Source organism: Ovis aries, chromosome 26 (assembly GCF_016772045.2).
Source record: "Ovis aries strain OAR_USU_Benz2616 breed Rambouillet chromosome 26, ARS-UI_Ramb_v3.0, whole genome shotgun sequence".
NCBI classification, from domain to species: Eukaryota; Metazoa; Chordata; class Mammalia; order Artiodactyla; family Bovidae; genus Ovis; species Ovis aries.
The window spans coordinates 15,761,479-15,779,488 of NC_056079.1; the positions used below are offsets into that span (position 1 = coordinate 15,761,479).

The following is an 18,010-nucleotide window of genomic DNA, read 5'->3' on the forward strand; positions in this document are numbered from 1 at the left end:
TATGCTATTCTCTATTACACGGGTGTTTTATATGTGTATCACTTATTTATTTTATTTTTTTAATTTTAAACTTTATTATTACTGTTTTTGTATGCATATATCCCCTCCCTATTGGACCTCTCTACCACACCACCTACCAGTTAATTTTTTTTTTTCTACTCTGAAGGAAGTTAACATACAAATACCTAGGACTTGAATTTTACTTATTTATATGTAAATAAATGTTCTCCAAGTGGCTGATATTAAATTAAATTTTTAAGGGGATGAAGAATTTTTATAGATGATGAAAGTCCAAAGGTATTAGAAATGAAAGATTTACTTGAGATTATTAGTCCAGTTTCAGTTTAGTCACTCAGTCATGTCCAACTCTTTGCGACTCCATGGATTGTAGCCTTCCAGGCTCCTCTGTGCGTGGGATTTTCCAGGCAAGAATACTGGAGTGGGTTGCCATTTTCTCCTCCAGGGGATCTTCCTGACCCAGGGATTGAACCCAAGTCTCCTGCATCTCCTGCACTGGCAGGCGGATTCTTTACTGCTGAGCAACCAGGGAAGCTTCTTGGGATTAGTACTAAGATATTAATTGAACATTGCATGGGTGTTACTTGGGTCTCTAAAAGGTATTGACATGACAAACTTCCTCATGACATATATACTGATACTGGACCATCTGCCAAGTGGCTCCAACATTTGTGGGTAACTAAATGCAGTTGTTTAGTTAATGAGGAATTTAGTACAGTGACGAGACAAAGGATTTACCTGGAAAAGACATCTAGGTAAATCCTTTGTTTTTAAAAATGGATTCTTGAAAAACAAGCTGCCACTTGTCCTTTCCAAGTCTGGGTTTATAATCCACCAAAGCAGAAGGAGAATCTCTTCCTCGCTTATTATTAGTCACCCCCAAGGGGGACTGCGCAATTGGCTCATGGAGCTGAGTTTAAGGAAAATGCTCAGAAGCCCTTAATTCTGTTGGTTCTGTGGACTGATCACTAGCAAATTGCTCTCTGGACACAACTGCCCTCTCCCTGAGGATTTAGTGGAACAGATGCCTCTTCCACCCATTTTATGTCCCTGGAGAATATTCATATTATACAGTGAAGCGAAAGTCACCCAAGTCGTGTCGGACTCTTTGCAACCCCATGGACTATACAGTCCATGGAATTCTCCAGGCCAAATACTGGAATGGGTAGCCTTTCCCTTCTCCAGGGAATCTTCCCAACCCAGGGATTGAACCTAGATATCCTGCATTGCAGGCAGATTCTTTACCAGCTGAGCCACAAGGAAAAGCCATAGACTACTGGAGTGGGTAGCCTATCCCTTCTCCAGTGGATCTTCCCGGCCCGGGAATCGAACTGGGGAATCAAACCAGGGTCTCCTGCATTGCAAGTGGATTCTTTACCAGCTGAGTTATCAGGGAAGCCTTGATACTATACAGAGCCTTCATTTAACCCTGGTTTTATACCTCAGCATCTTGTCATTCAACCAACATGCCTGTCTAGGTCTAACATTTGAATATCTTGAAAGACTACTAACTTGTCTGTGGATCCTGAGCCTTAACTATGACCTTTTCTTTACCTGTTACTCCCTCACTATTCCCTGCTGATCTCCACTTAAGCCTAGGATCTCTCTTCTCTGCTACTATTAAAATGTTCCAGAGACTTCCCTGGTGATGCTGTGATTAAGACTCCACCTCCACTGCGGGGGACAGGGGCATTCAATCCCTGGTCAGGAAACTAAGGTCCAACATACTGTAGGGTGCAGCCAAAAATTAAAAAATAAATAAAAGTGTGGTTCCTGGAAACACTCTGAACTCAGCAACATATAATTTAATTTGAATTTTAAAGTCAAAGGGAATCAGAAATACTCAAACATCGTGCATAAAGCCTGATTATGAAGTGCAAGGTTTGTGTATCGGCTAATGTGGGAAAGTATTTCATATTCGGGTGTTGGGAAAGAATAAGTGGGAAAATGGGATCCCTTGACTAATGAAATGACTGCATATAGATTTCGTAAACCCTGGAATGTGTGCTTTGATGGACTAAATTATTTTGGGAAGATAGTGGGATTCAGTTGAGAATTCGTTTGATTTTCTTAGAAAATTCAGAATGAATGGTGAATGAATGGAATGTGATATGCCCAGCTCTGTCCTATTAAAAAAGAATACTTCCCTAAATTCCTCCTTCCCTAAATTTATACTCTGTTCTCTTTCTTCCGGTCTTTCCTTCTCTACGGCTTCCTTTATCTGCTTTGGCCACACACTCATTCAGAACTTGAGACCACCAGCCCTGAAATAAAGAAAAGTTTGTTTTTGATTTTGACACAGTGACCTCTCTCTGTACTACCTTTATTCAATCATATATTCTGTGTTATGAAAGGTTTTCTCTGAGATCTCCACATGAAATTGATTGTAAAAATATCAAGTGTTCTAGTGAAGTGTCTTCCCCTTGGATGTGCCCACACCATACAGGATGTCACTTGTTTCAGCAAGGACCAAAAATATATAAAGATTTGTTGCCCTAATTGCCCTTTCATGGGTTGATGCAATAACAGGAAGAGCAACAATATTAACCAGATAATGATGATTATTAGCTGAACACTTCCCTGGTGCCAGGCACTGTTCTGAACACTCTCTGTGAATGAACTCATTTAACCTGCATGACATTTAATGGGGAAGACAATCCTACAGGGAAGGTACTCATTGTTTACTCATAAGGGATGTGCACCAGGCCCATGTTCATCTTGAACTTGTCTAGGAAGGTGCCAGATTATGTGCTGCGCCTTTGGTGGAATACAAGAACAACCAAGTGCCAACGTCAGTCCCTATGGGGATGCCTCCCAAGGTGTGACCCAGGGGCCAACATGGATTTGCAGGAAAGCTAATTTCATCCTACTCATGGGCATTGAACACATTTTTCCCCTCTTATTAAGAACAATGGATTAAAATAACTAAATAAGAGAAGTTAAATCAAATCCAAAAGTCTCATAAAATACTTAAGTACCTGACATGACCTGTGTGGCTGTGCCCAGTCATGTCCAACTCTTTGCAGCCCCATGGACTGTAGCCTGCCAGGCTCCTCTGTCCATGGAATTTTTCCAGGAGGAATACTGGAGTGGAGTGCCATTCCCTCCTGTAAAGAGTTTTCCCAACCCAGGGATTAAACCCACATCTCTTGTGTCTCCTGCATTGGCAGATGGATTCTTTACCACTAGTGCCTCCTGGGAAGCCTTGAACTATGACTCATTGAAGGGCAAATATGCCATCATCAATACTAAATGAACGTCTGCAGCACCTTTCTGAAGTATGCTTTGTATTAGCTTCCACTGTAATTGGATTCAACTCAGTATCTCATGACACTTCTTTAAAATTTATTTATTGGGTACAGTTGCTTCACAAGGATGTGCTAGTTTCTGTTGCCCAGCAGTGTGAATCAGCCATGGGTAAACACATATTCCTTCCCTTCTGAATTTCTCTCCCATCTAGATCACCACAGAGCAGTGAGTCACTTGACTTTTTCTTTTTTTCAAAGGGAATTGATTCGCTGAGGATTTGTTCTAAGGATTACTTTCAGTTAGCTTTTTGCCATGAAAACTAAGCCATTAAAATATTTAATGGAGAGTGTGCACTGCAGATTTTATCGTACACTGCCCTGACTCCATCTCCTTATGGGCTCCTACACCGCCCTGCTGCTGTGGAAACCACGTGTTTTTACCTTGGAAAATCTGGTCTCCACTTGCGCAGCTTTGCTCAGTAGGAGGATCCTGCTTTGGTTAGTGACGGTGTAAGTAACTGCACACAGATCCGCTCAGATGAGTGAGTAGTTGCAGGTGGAATTCAGAATGATGGTTTGAAGCGAGTAGGGATTTGTTCAAGACTTGAAAGCTTTGAAGCTGAAGATTTGGCTTTCTCTCATCATGACTGAAGAATGAAGGTCTCCTTAGCAAAAACGTATAGTGAGGGAGAAGATAATTTAGGTTGATTTTTACCACCAACCTCACCTTCTACCTGTACAAAAGTCCTTTGAAGTCTGCAAAGTAAGAAAGGGAAGAAAAATGCGCCAATTGTGAGTCATTACTTAATTATTCATGAGGTGTATGGTGTATGTCAAAGATAGGGATTAAAAATGTTTGATGTGTGCTGCCTGAGAGATGAATGTTATCCCAGGGTATATTCATTGTCAGGTGAAGAATTTAAAGCATGAGCAGTCAGATATTCCAGGCCATGTAGAGCAAAGGAGATGAGTCTTATCTCTTAGGATTGAGCAGTGCTTTGAGACAGATATTTGCACATCTTAATATAACAGAGGGCTACGAAATGCTCCAGGAAACCTAAAAATCACAATGGATCACTAACATTTGTCCTTTCTGATTATTCCCTCACATTGGTAACCTTTGCCAAAGGGTAGCTTCTACTTACTGATGAACTTGAAATTCCTGCTGCGTAAGTTCAGGACATTATAGATACAACAGAGCCTACTTCAAAGAGAATAAGAATATGGTACAAATGGTTTTTGAACATCAGAGTACTGGTCAGCTTGCCCTTGCCTCGTGCCTCAGGGGAGGGACTCCTCTCAGAGACACACGGGAGCAGGCCCCTGGGGAGAGGGTGCCTTGTTCAGGCTTCCTCAGGGTCACACTGGGGGTGACACTGCCCCTTCAGAGGGCTCAGAGAGTAAAACTGGAACCAAAGAGGATTCTTCTTGAGCCCTAAGAGATAACGGAATCTGCTTTGCTGCCTTCTGGGTTTACTTGGGATTCGTCACCCTTAGTTTCTATGTCTCCTTTGGGAATGGGAACATCTCTCCTATGCCCAGCCCATCATTGCATTTGGGAAGCACATCTGGTTTTACAGGTTCACAGCTGGAGGGAATTTTGTCTTAGGATCAATCATATTTCAAGTCTCACCCATAGGTGATTCAGATGATACTTAAGTGAGATTATGGACCTTAGGCTTTAGACTTGATGCTGGTTAAGGCTTTTAGGGCTATTGAGATAGAATAAATGTATTCTGCACATGAGAAATATATGAACTGGGGGGGGGGGTGGTCATTTGTTAACTAAATTATGGCTCCTCGGGCCCACCATTCATGTGTAAAACCCTAACCCCCAGTGTGAAAGTGTCTGGAGATGGACCATTTGGAAGGTAATTAGGTTTAGTTGAGGTCTCGAGGTGGGGCCTTTATGATGGGAATGTGCATGCTCAGTCACTCAAGTCGTGTCTGACTCTTTGAGACCCCATGGACTGTAGTGCGCCAACCTCCTCTGTCCATGGAATTCTCCAAGCAAGAATACTGCAGTGGGTTGCCATGCCCTTCTCCAGGCGATCTTCCTCACCTAGGGATCAAACCTGCATCTCCTCTACCATAGATGGGCTCTTTACCGTCTGAGCCACAGGCAGACTTCATAATGGGAATAATGCTTTTATAATAAGAGACATCAGAGAACTTCTATCCTCCTCTCTCTCCCCACCTCATGAAGACAGTGAGAAGGTGGCTGTCTGCAAGCCAGGGAGAGGATCCTCAGCAGGAAGTGAATCTGTCAGCTCTCTGATCTTGGAACTGCCAGCCTCCAGAACAAGGAGAAATAAATGTTGTTTAAGCCTTTCAGTCTACAAGATTTTGTTAGGACAGCCCAAGCTGGCTAAGACAGTAAGCTTCCTAGGTTTGGACCTTGAAGAAATGGGATAGATTCTAGATTTTGATCCTAATCATTATAATAGTAACTGCCAACATTAATTGGGTACTTACTATATTCCAAGTGGGGGTATAGCAGTGGGACAGTCTACAGACATGAAGATGGTGGAGCTTTCCTACAAGGAGTCCAGGAGACCCAGAAATAGAGTGGACTCCTTTGGCCGGCATGAGGAAGTGAGATGTCTGGCTGATTTCAACTTCTTCACAAGTTTTCACTTGTAGATTTTCTATTTACAAAGAACAGAAAAAAGTTTTGAAATCCCAAATAATTGCATGTTGACTTAATCACTAATCTTGTTGAAAATTTCATTTAAACTATGTGATTTCCATTTCAGGTACGGAAAAAAAGCAAGTACTCTCTCTGCACGACTTGGGAATAATAATCTCCTGAGTACCAATAATTTGACAGCACTGGGCTGAATGAAATAAGCATTCTGATCTCTAATCAGAGAAATGAACACCTGTGAGAAGAATGGAAAGAAACTGTAGGATTCACATGTCCAGAGAATATAACTGTTTAGGAAAAAGAAAGAAGCAAGACAATTACTACAAATCGATGCATGTCTGGAAGGTTTAGAACTGTTGTTTAATCTTTAGTTTTCCATCTGAATGAGAGTGTTTTTTAAAGCAAACAATGGGGGGAAATGTTTGACAATTTTCAACCTGGGCAGAGGGGAAGCATCCTCCATTCAGTTGTAATGTTTGAAAATAGACTACATGTATTCTCCAAATAGAGAAGGAGACAGAACGGTACTAGAAAAAGTAAATCAACACTGAGATCTGTAATTATTATGAAATATGACCGTCACTTAAAACTTTGCAAAAAAAAATTTAAGTAGTAACCACTTCTGAATTATTTATGCTTTCCTGATATGCTCTGGTTCCCCATTTGTGCTTCCATAAACTCTGATTTTATAACCTGTTTATTTTTATTTACTGAATTATGGTATAATGAGTAGTATCATTATTGCAATAGCGACTTAAGACAATACCAGCTATCCTTTGGCCATTGTGGCATGCTTCAAGATTTTTAAGGAACTCTCAGTGGATGGTTTGCCAAGGTCCTCTTATTACCCAGTCCTCCAACCATCCTGAGTATGCCCAACGGCCAGTACACGTGGATTCCCCAGGGGCTCTGAGCAGTGGTGGTTGCTGCCTCTATGCATGCGGGCACTGCAAAGATGAACTGGGGTTGCCCCTGTATTTATGTGTGTCTATGTGAGAGTTGGACTGTGAAGAAAGCTGGCACTGAAGAATTGATGCTTGTGAACTGTGGTGTTGGAGAAGACTCTTGAGAGTCCCTTGGACTGCAAGATCAGTCCTAGGTGTTCACTGGAAGGAATGATGCTGAAGCTGAAACTCCAGTACTTTGACCACCTCATGTGAAGAGTTGACTCATTGGAAAAGACTCTGATGCTGGGAGGGACTGGGGGCAGGAGGAGAAGGGGACGACAGGATGAGATGGCTGGATCGCATCACTGACTCGATGGACGTGAGTCTGAGTGAACTCCAGGAGTTGGTGATGGACAGGGAGGCCAGGCGTGCTGCGATTCATGGGGTTGCAAAGAATCAGACACGACTGAGCGACTGAACTGAACTGAACTGCATGATTTTATGTCCTTTAACCCTCATTTTTTACCAACTTTAAAATGGATATACTGATAAAATTAGTCATGTTGTAGTGAAGATTGAGAGGCACTACCTGGCACATTGTAAGCATTTATGTATTCAATTTCCAGTTCATGGGGTCGCAAAGAGTCGGACGTGACTGAACTGAACTGTTTCCAACTCACTGGACATGGGTTTGGGTGAACTCCGGGAGTTGGTGACGGACAGGGAGGCCTGGCGTGCTGCGGTTCATGGGGTCGCAAAGAGTCGGACACGAACTGAACTGATGCTGTATGCTCCATTCCGTGTCATCACATATAAGTCAAGAGGAATAAATAGCCGTTTTCCTGTCTCTTATAAGTTTGCTTTGTTCCTTTTAGAAAATCTCTTTGAGCCTTCATGTTGCTGGTGCAGATTTTTTAAAATGTAGCATACAAGATGTAGTCACTGTGTCCTGTTCTTCATGATTAGTATGAATGGCTACCCGAACTCCCTGGTTTGTTTATTCATCCTGAAGACTGTCAGGGCTAAACCGAACTTATCGCGTTTGTTTTCAGCAGCTTCACGGTCTGGTTAGTGCTTGGGCTCTCAAGTCCCTTCTTCCTTTTGATGTGCTTGGTGCGCCTGTGGTAGCCCTGGGGCTCCAGGAGGGCTGCGCCTTCCCAGATCCTCAGCATAGCCCAGGGAATGACGGGTCTTCCTTTGCACTCTGCCCCTGCCCTGTCCTACCCACAGTCCTAAAAGGAAGAGGCCTCAAACCCCGCCTCCAAGTTCATTAGAAACCCTATTTCTGTTACACAATCTAAGCATTCAGTCTTTCATTGATCAATTCACAGACTCCACAAAGATGAAAAGAAATTCATCTTTGTCCCCAAAGTTTCACATTGTGTGGAAATTATTGAGCAGGTGGTAGATATTTTCTCTGTTTACATTAACAAAAGGCAAAGTTTGGGCCTCAGGGATTGATAAGGATCTGTTAAGTAAGCACACTCCCCCAACCCTGCCCCCAGGCCAGCTCCCTAGCTGCCGGGGAGAAGCACACACCCCCCCTTGATAAGTAAATGACTTAGCATTTACTTCCACAGAGAGACTGTTCCTGAGCTCTTGGCAAGACCCCTTCTCACAGGTTGTTTTCTGCCTTTGGCCACTGTCTTGATTTCTCATCCCTACAGAGAGAGGGCTGGGTGGATTAACGCGTATGATTTAAAAGATCCATTTCTTTATATGGGCAGAGGCTACTAAAGCACATTATAGAAGCACCGGATTCAAACCAATCAGGGATGTAGTCTACCCTCTGGCCTAGTACATTTGACCTTGGAAAGTGTCTCTTTAACCTAATTATCTGGGGATATTTGAGACGCTAACTCCTGTTGTGCATTGACTTCAATCATTGAAGAGCAGTGCCAGAACTAAAAAACTCCAGATAATTCAGTACCGGCAGCTTTGGCTCCACCAGGAAAATTACTTACTTGCCTAGTGATTTGCATCATAGTTTTGTTGACACAGGTTCTCATTTAATCCATCACAATATCAGTGTGAGATAGGCATTATTTGTCACCCTTTTCAAATGTGGAACCTGAGAAGAGAACTTTCTTTTCTTTCTCTATGTAAATAAACATCTGGAGGTTCACAGTTTCCCTACTGTTGAAGCCTGGCTTGGAGAATTTTGAGCATTCCTTTACTAGCATATGAGATGAGTGCATTGTGCACTAGTCTGAGCATTCTTTGACAACGCCTCTCTTTGGGATTGGATGAAAACTGACCTTTTCCACTCCTGTGCCCATGGCTGAGTTTTCCAGATTTGCTGGCATACCGAGTGCAGCACTTTCACAGCATCATCTTTCAGGATTTGAAATAGCTCAACTGGAATTCCATCACCTCCACTAGCTTTGTTCCTAGTGATGCTTCCTAAGGCCCACTTGACTTTGCATTCCAGGATGTCTGACTCTAGGTGAGTGATCACACCATCATGGTTATCTGGGTCATGAAGATCTTTTTTGTACAGTTCTTCCATGTATTCTTGCCACCTCTTCTTAATATCTTTTGCTTCTGTTAGGTCCACACCATTTCTGTCCTTTATTGAGCCCATCTTTGCATGAATGTTCCCTTGGTATCTCTAATTTTCTTGAAGAGCTCTCTAGTCTTTCCCATTCTATTGTTTTCCTCTATTTCTTTGCATTGGTCACTGAGGAAGGCTTTGTTACTTCTCCTTGCTGTTCTTTGGAATCCTACATTCAAATGGGTATATCTTTCCTTTTCTCCTTTGCCTTTCACTTCTCTTCTTTTCTCAGCTATTTGTAAGGCCTCCTCAGACAACCATTTTCCTTTTTGCATTTCTTTTTCTCGGGGATGGTCTTGATCACTGCCTCTTGTACAGTGGCATGAACCTCCATCCATAGTACATCAGGCACTCTATCAGATCTAGTCCCTTGAATCTATTTGTCACTTCCACTGTATAATCATAAGGAATTTGATTTAGGTCATAGGTGAATGGTCTCGTGGTTTTCCCTACTTTCTTCAATTTAAGTCTGAATTTGGCAATAACGAGTTAATGATCTGAGCTACAGTCAGCTCCCGGTCTTGTTTTTGCTGACTGTATAGAGCTTCTCCCCATCTTTGGTTGCACAGAATGTGATTCAATCTGATTTCAGTATTGACCATATGGTGATGTCCATGTGTAGAGTCTTCTCTTGTGTTGTTGGAAGAGGGTGTTTGCTATGACCAGTGCATTCTCTTGACAAAGCTCTGTTAACATTTGCCTTGCTTCATTTTGTACTCCAAGGACAAATTTGCCTGTCATTTCAGTTATCTCTTGACTTCTTACTTGTGCATTCCAGCCCCCTATAATGAAAAGGACATCTGTTTTGGGTGTTAGTTCTAGAAGGTCTTGTAGGTCTTCATAGAACCGTTCAACTTAGCTTCTTCAGCAGTGATTGGGGCATAGACTTGGATTACTATGATACTGAATGGTTTGCCTTGGAAACGAATAGAGATCATTCTATCGTTTTTGAGAGCGCATCAAAGTACTGCATTTCTTTTGCTGGATTCTTTGCTGGCTATGAGGGCTCCTCCATTTCTTCTAAGGGATTTTTGCCCACAGTAGTAGATATAATGGTCATCTGTGTTACATTCACCCATTCCAGTCCATTTTAGTTCACTGATTCCTAAAATGTCAGTGTTCACTCTCTCTATCTCCTGTTTGACCACTTCCAATTTGCCTTGATTCATGGACCTAACGTTCCAGGTTCCTATGCAATATTGCTCTTTACAGCATTGGACTTTACTTCCATCACTGGTTACATCTACAACTGGGTATTGTTTTTGCTTTGGCTCTGTCTCTTCATTCTTTCTGGAGTTATTTCTCCACTGATCTCCAGCAGCATATTGGGCACTTACCGGCCTGGGGAGTACATCTTTCAGTGGCCTATCTTTTTGCCTTTTCATACTGTTCATGGGGTTCTCAAGGCAAGAATACTGAAGTGGTTTGCTATTCCCTTCTCCAGTGGACCACATTTTGTCAGGACACTCCACCATGACCCATCCATCTTGAGTGGCCCTACATGGCATGGCTCATAGTTTCATTGAGTTAGAGAAGACTGTCGTCCATGTGATCAGTTTGATTAGTTTTCTGTGACTGTGGTTTTCATTCTGTCTGCCTGCTGATGGGTAAGAATAAGAAGCTCATGGAAACTTCCTGATGGGAGAGAGTGACTGAGTGGGAAACTGGGTTTTGTTCTGATGGGCAGGGCCATGCTCAGTAAATTTTTAATCCAATAGTCTGTTAATGGGTGTGGTGGGGCTCTCTTCAACAGTACATGAACTGTAAACTTCCAGATTTTCAAGCTGGATTTAGAATAGGCAGAGGAGCCAGAAATTAAATTGCCAAGATTGAAAAAAGCAAGAAAGTACCAGAAAAACATCTACTTCTGCTTTATTGACTATGCCAAAGCCTTTGACTGGGTGGATCACAGCAAACTGTGGAAAATTCTTAAAGAGATGGGAATACCAGTCCACCTGACCTGTCTCCTGAGAAATCTGTATACAGGTTAAGAAGCAACAGTTAGAACTGGACATGGAACAACAGATTGGTTCCAAATCGGAAAGTACATCAAGGTTGTATATTGTCACCCTGCTTATTTAACTTATATGCAAAGTACATCATGAGAAATGCTAGGCTAGAGAAAGCATAAGATGGAATCAAGATTGCCAGGAGAAATATCAATAACTTCAGATACGCAGATGACACCACCCTTCTGGCAGAAAGTAAAGAAGAACTAAAGAGCCTCTTGATGAATCTGAAAAGGAGCATAAAAAAGTTAGCTTAAAACTCAACATTCAGAAAACTAAGACCATGGCGTTTGGTCCCATCACTTCATGGCAAATAGATGGGCAAACAGTGTCAGACTTTTTTTTTTTGAGGCTCCAAAATCACTGCAAATGTGAGTGCAGCCATGAAATTAAAAAATGCTTGCTCCTTGAAAAAAAGCGATGACCAACCTAGACAGCATAGTAAAAAACAGACATTACTTGGCCAATGAAGGTCTGTGTAGCCAAAGCTATAGTTTTTCCAGTAGTCATGTATGGATGTGAGAACTGGACTATAAAGAAAGCTGAGCACCGACGAATTGATACTCTTGAACTGTGGTGTTGGAGAAGACTCTTGAGAGTCCCTTGGACTGCAAGGAGATCCAACCAGTCAATCCTAAAAGAAATCAGTCTTGAATATTCATTGGAAGGACTGATGCTGAAGCTGAGACTCCAATACTTTGGCCACCTGATGTGAAGAACTGACTCCTTGGAAAAGCCCCTGATGCTGGGAAAGATTGAAGGCGGGATGAGAAAGGGATGACAAAGGATGAGATGGTTTTTGGCATCACTGGCTTAATGGATATGAGTTTGAGTAGTTTCAGTAAGCTCCGGGAGTTGGTGACGGACAGGAAAGCCTGGCATGTTGCAGTCCATGGGGTCGCAAAGAGTTGGACGTGACTGAGCGAGTGAACTGAACTGAACTGAATATACATAAAGCTCATGTTTCTTTCATTACTATAAATGCTCTTGTCTTGAAAAGGGTATGGGATAAGAAAGAAATGTATAGACATCATGTTTGGGAATGCATGTAAGAATTAAAGATATTAAAATTTAAAAAAAAATAAAAAAAATAAATAAAAAATAAAGAAATTTAAGTATTCTTATATTTATTTCAGTCCTGTTCCATCTACAGAAAATTATGCTTCACTACCACTATTATCTTCTTATTTCCACCTCAGAATAACTGTTAAGGACTTGTCCTAGTTCTAAGAATGCCTCAATTGGATTAATATTACTATTTTTAATCTCAGATTTGCACCATTTTTATGGATGTTTGGTCGCACAGAGTTGAACACAACTGAAGCGACTTAGCAGCAGCAGCAGCAGTAGGAAAACCTAACTCTTAAGAAGAATTACTTAGAAAACTTATGTTTGGTTTTTTTTTAAGATACACATGAGTGAAAATGAATATGTAGAAAGCTAATTATTTGGCAACTTGAACAATACAATGTGATGGGATTCAGGTAGCAGAAAATTCCTTGTCTCCTTAATAGCATTCTCCCCTTAATAGTGATCTGGCTTTTGCTAAATCCAGGGTTGCTTAGCTGGAGGCTGCATTTCCCATCATCCCTAGCAATACGGTGCGGTCATGTGACTAAGTCTCCACTAATGAAGTGTGCATCACTGCTCTGTCACTTCTCTGAGAAGAAATCACTTGCTCTCCACTTCTGCTCTTCCTTCCTAAAAAGCTGGATTGTGGCATTGATTTAGCGGCAGGCAAAGGTAACACCCTAAGGCAGTTGCTCTGAATCTGCTATCCCCAGACCTCTAGGGGTCCCAGAGACACTTTCAGTGGGTCTGCTTTGTCAAAAGTGATTTCAATAATAATATTGGGATGTTTTTTTGCCTTCCTGACTGAGTTGACATTGGCGCTGATGATACTAAAGCAATGATGGATAGAAAGGCCAGCATCTTGGTGTGAACCAAAGTGGTAGTACAACAAGTGGTCCTGGCATGCCTGCTGCCATACTCTCACAGAAGAAAAAAAGGCAGACTCATTTAAAAATGTCCTTGATGAAGCACTAACAATGATCATTATTGTTAAATGGCTTTTCAGTAGCAGGCATAAAGAACCAAAAAATATTCATGTGATGCTTGTATACACGGAGGGGTGATGCTTGTCTGGAAGAGAGGCCCTCGTGCAGCTGTTTGAGTTGAGGACTGGACTGCTCACTTAGTATTTTTTAAAATGTCACACCATTTTTTACTTGAAGAAACAGCTCACAGACAAACCACAGTTATTCAGATGTGGGTCCTTGGAAGACGTTTTCTTGAAAATGAACAAAGGAAGCCTAGTGCTTCAAGGAAAACAAGTGGCAATACGTGTTGCCACAGATAAGATTCAAGATTTAAAGAGAAACAAAAATTAGAATTGGAGAGCTTGTGTCTTCCACTGGGAGCTTAATAGCTTCCCAAGGTTTAAAGACTTCTCTAATGAGATTAGTGGTGATATACTAAATGTTTTAAAATATTGTGTCATAAAATGTTCTAATAATCAAAAGATAGGCATAATCTAGTGAATCAGTGTCTTCCAAATAATGACGATATGATGTTGCAAGAGAGTTCAAAGTGTCACATGAGTTTTCACATGGCAGAATATGAAAACTTCATTAAAAATTTCAGGTTCTACGTTGCAAGTTGTGGTGGAGTGTGAAATCAACATATCCACAATTATCTGAGAGGTTATTTAAAATACCCCACCTTTTTGCAAATATGTGACTGTGTGAAGATGAATTTGCTTCTTTATGGGTGCGTGCTAAGTTGCTTCAGTCATGTCAGACTGCGACCCCATGGACTGTAGCCCACCAGGCTCCTCTGTCCATGGAATTCTCCAGGCAAGAATACTAGCGTGAGTTGCCATGCCCTCCTCCAGGGAATCTTCCTGACCTAGGGATAAAACCCAAGTCTCTTGTGTCTCTTGCACTGGCAGGCGGGTTCTTTACCACTAGCGCCACCTGCAAAGCCCTTTTATTTTTCTCATACTTCAACCAAAATAACACATCAGAACAGATTGAGTGCAGAAGCAGAAATGATAATCCAGCTGTCTTCTAGTTATCAAGTCAATGAAGAGATCTGCAAAATGTAAAACAATGTCACTCTTTTGGCTAAACTTCAGTTTTAGTTTTGGAAGATAGTTATTTATGTTAAAATTAATGGCTTGTGTGTGTGGGCAGGGGGTAGGCTGAATAATGACAACTCCTGCCCCCCAAAGATAGCCACATCCTAGTGGGCAGAATCTGTGAATATGTTCCTTTATATGGTAAAAGGGACTGTGAAGATATTAAGAAGGTGGGGAGATGTTGTGGATTTTTTAAAATATAAATTTATTTAATTGGAGGCTAATTACAATATTGTATTGGTTTTGCCATACATCAACATGAATCCGCCACGGGTGTACATGTGTTCCCCATCCTGAATCCCCCTCCCACCTCCCTCCCCATACCATCCCTCTGGGTCATCCCAGTGCACCAGCTCTGAGCATCCTGTATCATACATCAAACCTGGACTGGCGATTCATTTCACATATGATATTATGCATGTTTTAATGCCATTCTCCCAAATCATCCCACCCTGCCCTCTCCCACAGAGTCCAAAAGACTGTTCTATACATCTGTGTCTCTTTTGCTGTCTCACATAAGGATAACGAGAGTTATCGTTACCGTCTTTCTAAATTCCGTATATATGCGTTAGTATACTGTATTGATGTTTTTCTTTCTGGCAATGTTACGGATTAAATAGGTGGGCACAATGAAGTCACTAGGATCCTTACAAGAGGGAGGCAGAAGTGTCAGAAGCAGAAAAAGAAGATGTAAGGAAAGAACTGGAGTCTGGAGTCATATACTTTGAAGATTAAGGAAGAGGCCAGTATCCACATAACGTAGGCAACTTTCGGAATCTGCAAAAGATAAGAAGATGGATTCTTTTCTGAAGCTTCCAGAAGTAAGCTGCCCTGCCAAGACCTTGACTTTAGATTTTTAACTTCCAGAACCATAGACAAATAATGCTGTATTAAGTCCCTACATTTGTGGTGATTTGTTATAGTAGAGACTGAAAACTAATATAGTCTTATTTTTATAAGAATTATTTCTTAGTTAATGAGAAATTAACGAGTTAATTAAACTTGGTTTCATTTTGAATACAATAAACACTCATAGGTATAATATTTACAAACAGAAGTTCTTTGTAGTCCTGAGTAATTTTCAAAAATGTAAAGCAATTCTGAGACCAAAAAGTTTGAGAATTGCTGCCATAAAGGAAGGCAGAGCATCAGGATGGAAGAACCATGAATCCCTGAATGAATACATAAGCTCAGCTGTCCTGCCAGGCTGGACTGTCCGCCCATCTCTGGACTATTACTGTGTAAGAAATAAGCTATCTTATTTAAACTGTTGTATCCGAGGTCTCTGTTACAGCAAGACAGCCTGTACCTAACTAATAAATAACTAATGTTGTCCTTATATTCTCTTAGCATAGATTCCCATTTCAAAATCAATTTTAATTTATTTAATGATTTTAAATCTTACCTGATTTTTAATGAAAAAAGGTCAAATTAAAATGAGTGATAGTTTTAGAAAAATTTATTTTTTTCATTCTGAGTCCTGTTTTTTACTAATATTGAGATATTCCGGTTTCTCTGCCTTGGAGGAAAAAAGTCTTAATATGATTTTCCTAATCCTTAGATTGAAGTCAGAATTTTTACCAGCAATTATTGGTGTGATCTCTTGGTGTTAACTCTTCTGTTAATTCTTGCTACTCTTTCAGATATGTCAATAAATTGAAATCATTTTGAGGAATGATGATGCTTATGATTCTGCCTTTGAAATAACCTTGATTTAAAAAAATTTCTAACCACCTGATGAGGCAGGGTGGAAAGGCACTATTTCCATTAGCTAGGATGTAGCAGTCCCTGGTGGCTCAGAGGTTAAAGTGTCTGCCTCTAATGTGGGAGACCAGGGTTCAATCCCTGGGTCGGGAAGATCCCCTGGAGAAGGAAATGGCAACCTACTCCAGTATTCTTGCCTGGAGAACCCCATGGACGGAGGAGCCAGGAGCCTGGTGGGCTACAGTCCACAGGGTTGCAAAGAGTTGGACACAACTGAGTGACTTAACTTTCACTTAACAGGTATTCAGAAAAAATAAGAGACTTGACTCAAATGATAGAACTATCTCATGGCAGGGCCTGAAATCAATTTTATGCAGATGCACTAAAAGAGCAGAGTTTTGCTGATAACTCACAGTTGGTTATTTTCAGAACATTTGATAGGTTATTAACTTTTTGGCAGTCAACTGCTTGAATTAGAAATAACTGGTTTCCAAATACTCGATAATATGTCTAATTAGCTTTTTAAATGTGCAACTTTATCCTGTGAAAATGCCAAGACATGATATAGGGAGTGAATATAGGTAATAAGCATTAGGATTGCAATTTAAGCACATTTACAGATATTACCACTATATTCTTTACTGTGCTATTTACCTAAGAATAGACTCAAGATCTCAGAGCTTCAAGGGAACAATGTGAAGTCTGGAGAAGTTATGTCAATAAAGTAAAAATAAGCCAGAACACTTAAACAGTTAGAAAGACCACCAAGTCTGTCTGTAGAAAAGAAAGCAGTGAGAATAGACAAGATGTCACATCACAGAACATACCCTTCAGGAGGAAAAGCTAAGAAATTAAAACAACAGTGTCAGAAAGGACGTGCCTGTATTCACATGGTACACATGACATTGTGATTACTTTCTACTGACAGAAATAAATTATATAAATAGGACATCAAAGGGAATATAGAACTTTGATCACATTTTTAATTAATTGCACCCAGAGAATTTTCAGATCACATAAATGAGGGCTAGTAAGTGTTGCTTATGTAAAAAATTAATAGGCATATATAACCTGTTGGACTTTTATCTGTCCTTCCAAATGGGGTGGGGGGGGGGAGTTATCTAGAGTTCAGCCAATAAGAAATAAACTTATCATTTATTTCTCTTCTCTAGGCTTATTTCTTTACAACTGGGAGAGATTTCCTCAAGAGCAAAGCCATTTCTAAATCTTGTTTAGAAGAATGTGTGCTAGAGCACAAGCCACAGTTAAGAGTTTCTTTTTAAAGACGCTTGTGGCCAAAATGTTTAGTTCATCACCCACATCTGTTCTCATCTCCTTCCTTAGAAAGAGAACTGTAGCTGGGCTGTAGTTGTCCAGCAAGGGATTACTTTTTCTAAGCCCCCAGCAAGGAAGTGTGTCCCCAGGACACATCAAAGCAGTGTGTATGGAAGTGAGGTCTTTAGTTTCACCCAACTTCCTCAACAGCAACTTTTTGTCTTTGGGCCACTGGTGATGCTCAGAGAGACCCTGACAGGCATGTGTTCAAGATGGTGTTTTAAGCTTTTTAGAAATAGGAATGATGTGTTAAGTTTTTTTTCCTTCTCTCTGAAATAATTACCATTGCAAACTTGAGTATAGAACTTGCTTAATAAGTATTTATTGAACAAAAACAAAAACCCTAGAATTAAAATGAAAACGGACAGTTCAGATAAAACATTCAGATGGTCTAATACTGAACAACTGATTGTAAAGAAACAGTTATAAGAACCTTTATTTTTGTTCAATGCATGTGTGTGTGCAGGCT

General features: G+C 40.8%; 1 long non-coding RNA gene across 4 annotated transcripts in view; it reads left to right on the plus strand.

Annotated features, from left to right (window-relative positions):
* Nucleotides 1-18,010, plus strand: part of LOC106990546 (uncharacterized) — a 324,047-nt gene that overhangs the window by 33,903 nt on the left and 272,134 nt on the right. For 2 of the 4 annotated variants that reach the window (XR_009598660.1, XR_009598661.1), the window contains one exon: nucleotides 6,023-16,177. The exons of the other annotated variants lie outside the window; for them this stretch is intronic. This is a non-coding gene — a long non-coding RNA (uncharacterized LOC106990546). Of the gene's footprint in view, nucleotides 1-6,022; nucleotides 16,178-18,010 lie in introns of those variants that run through there. 4 annotated transcript variants of the gene reach the window in all.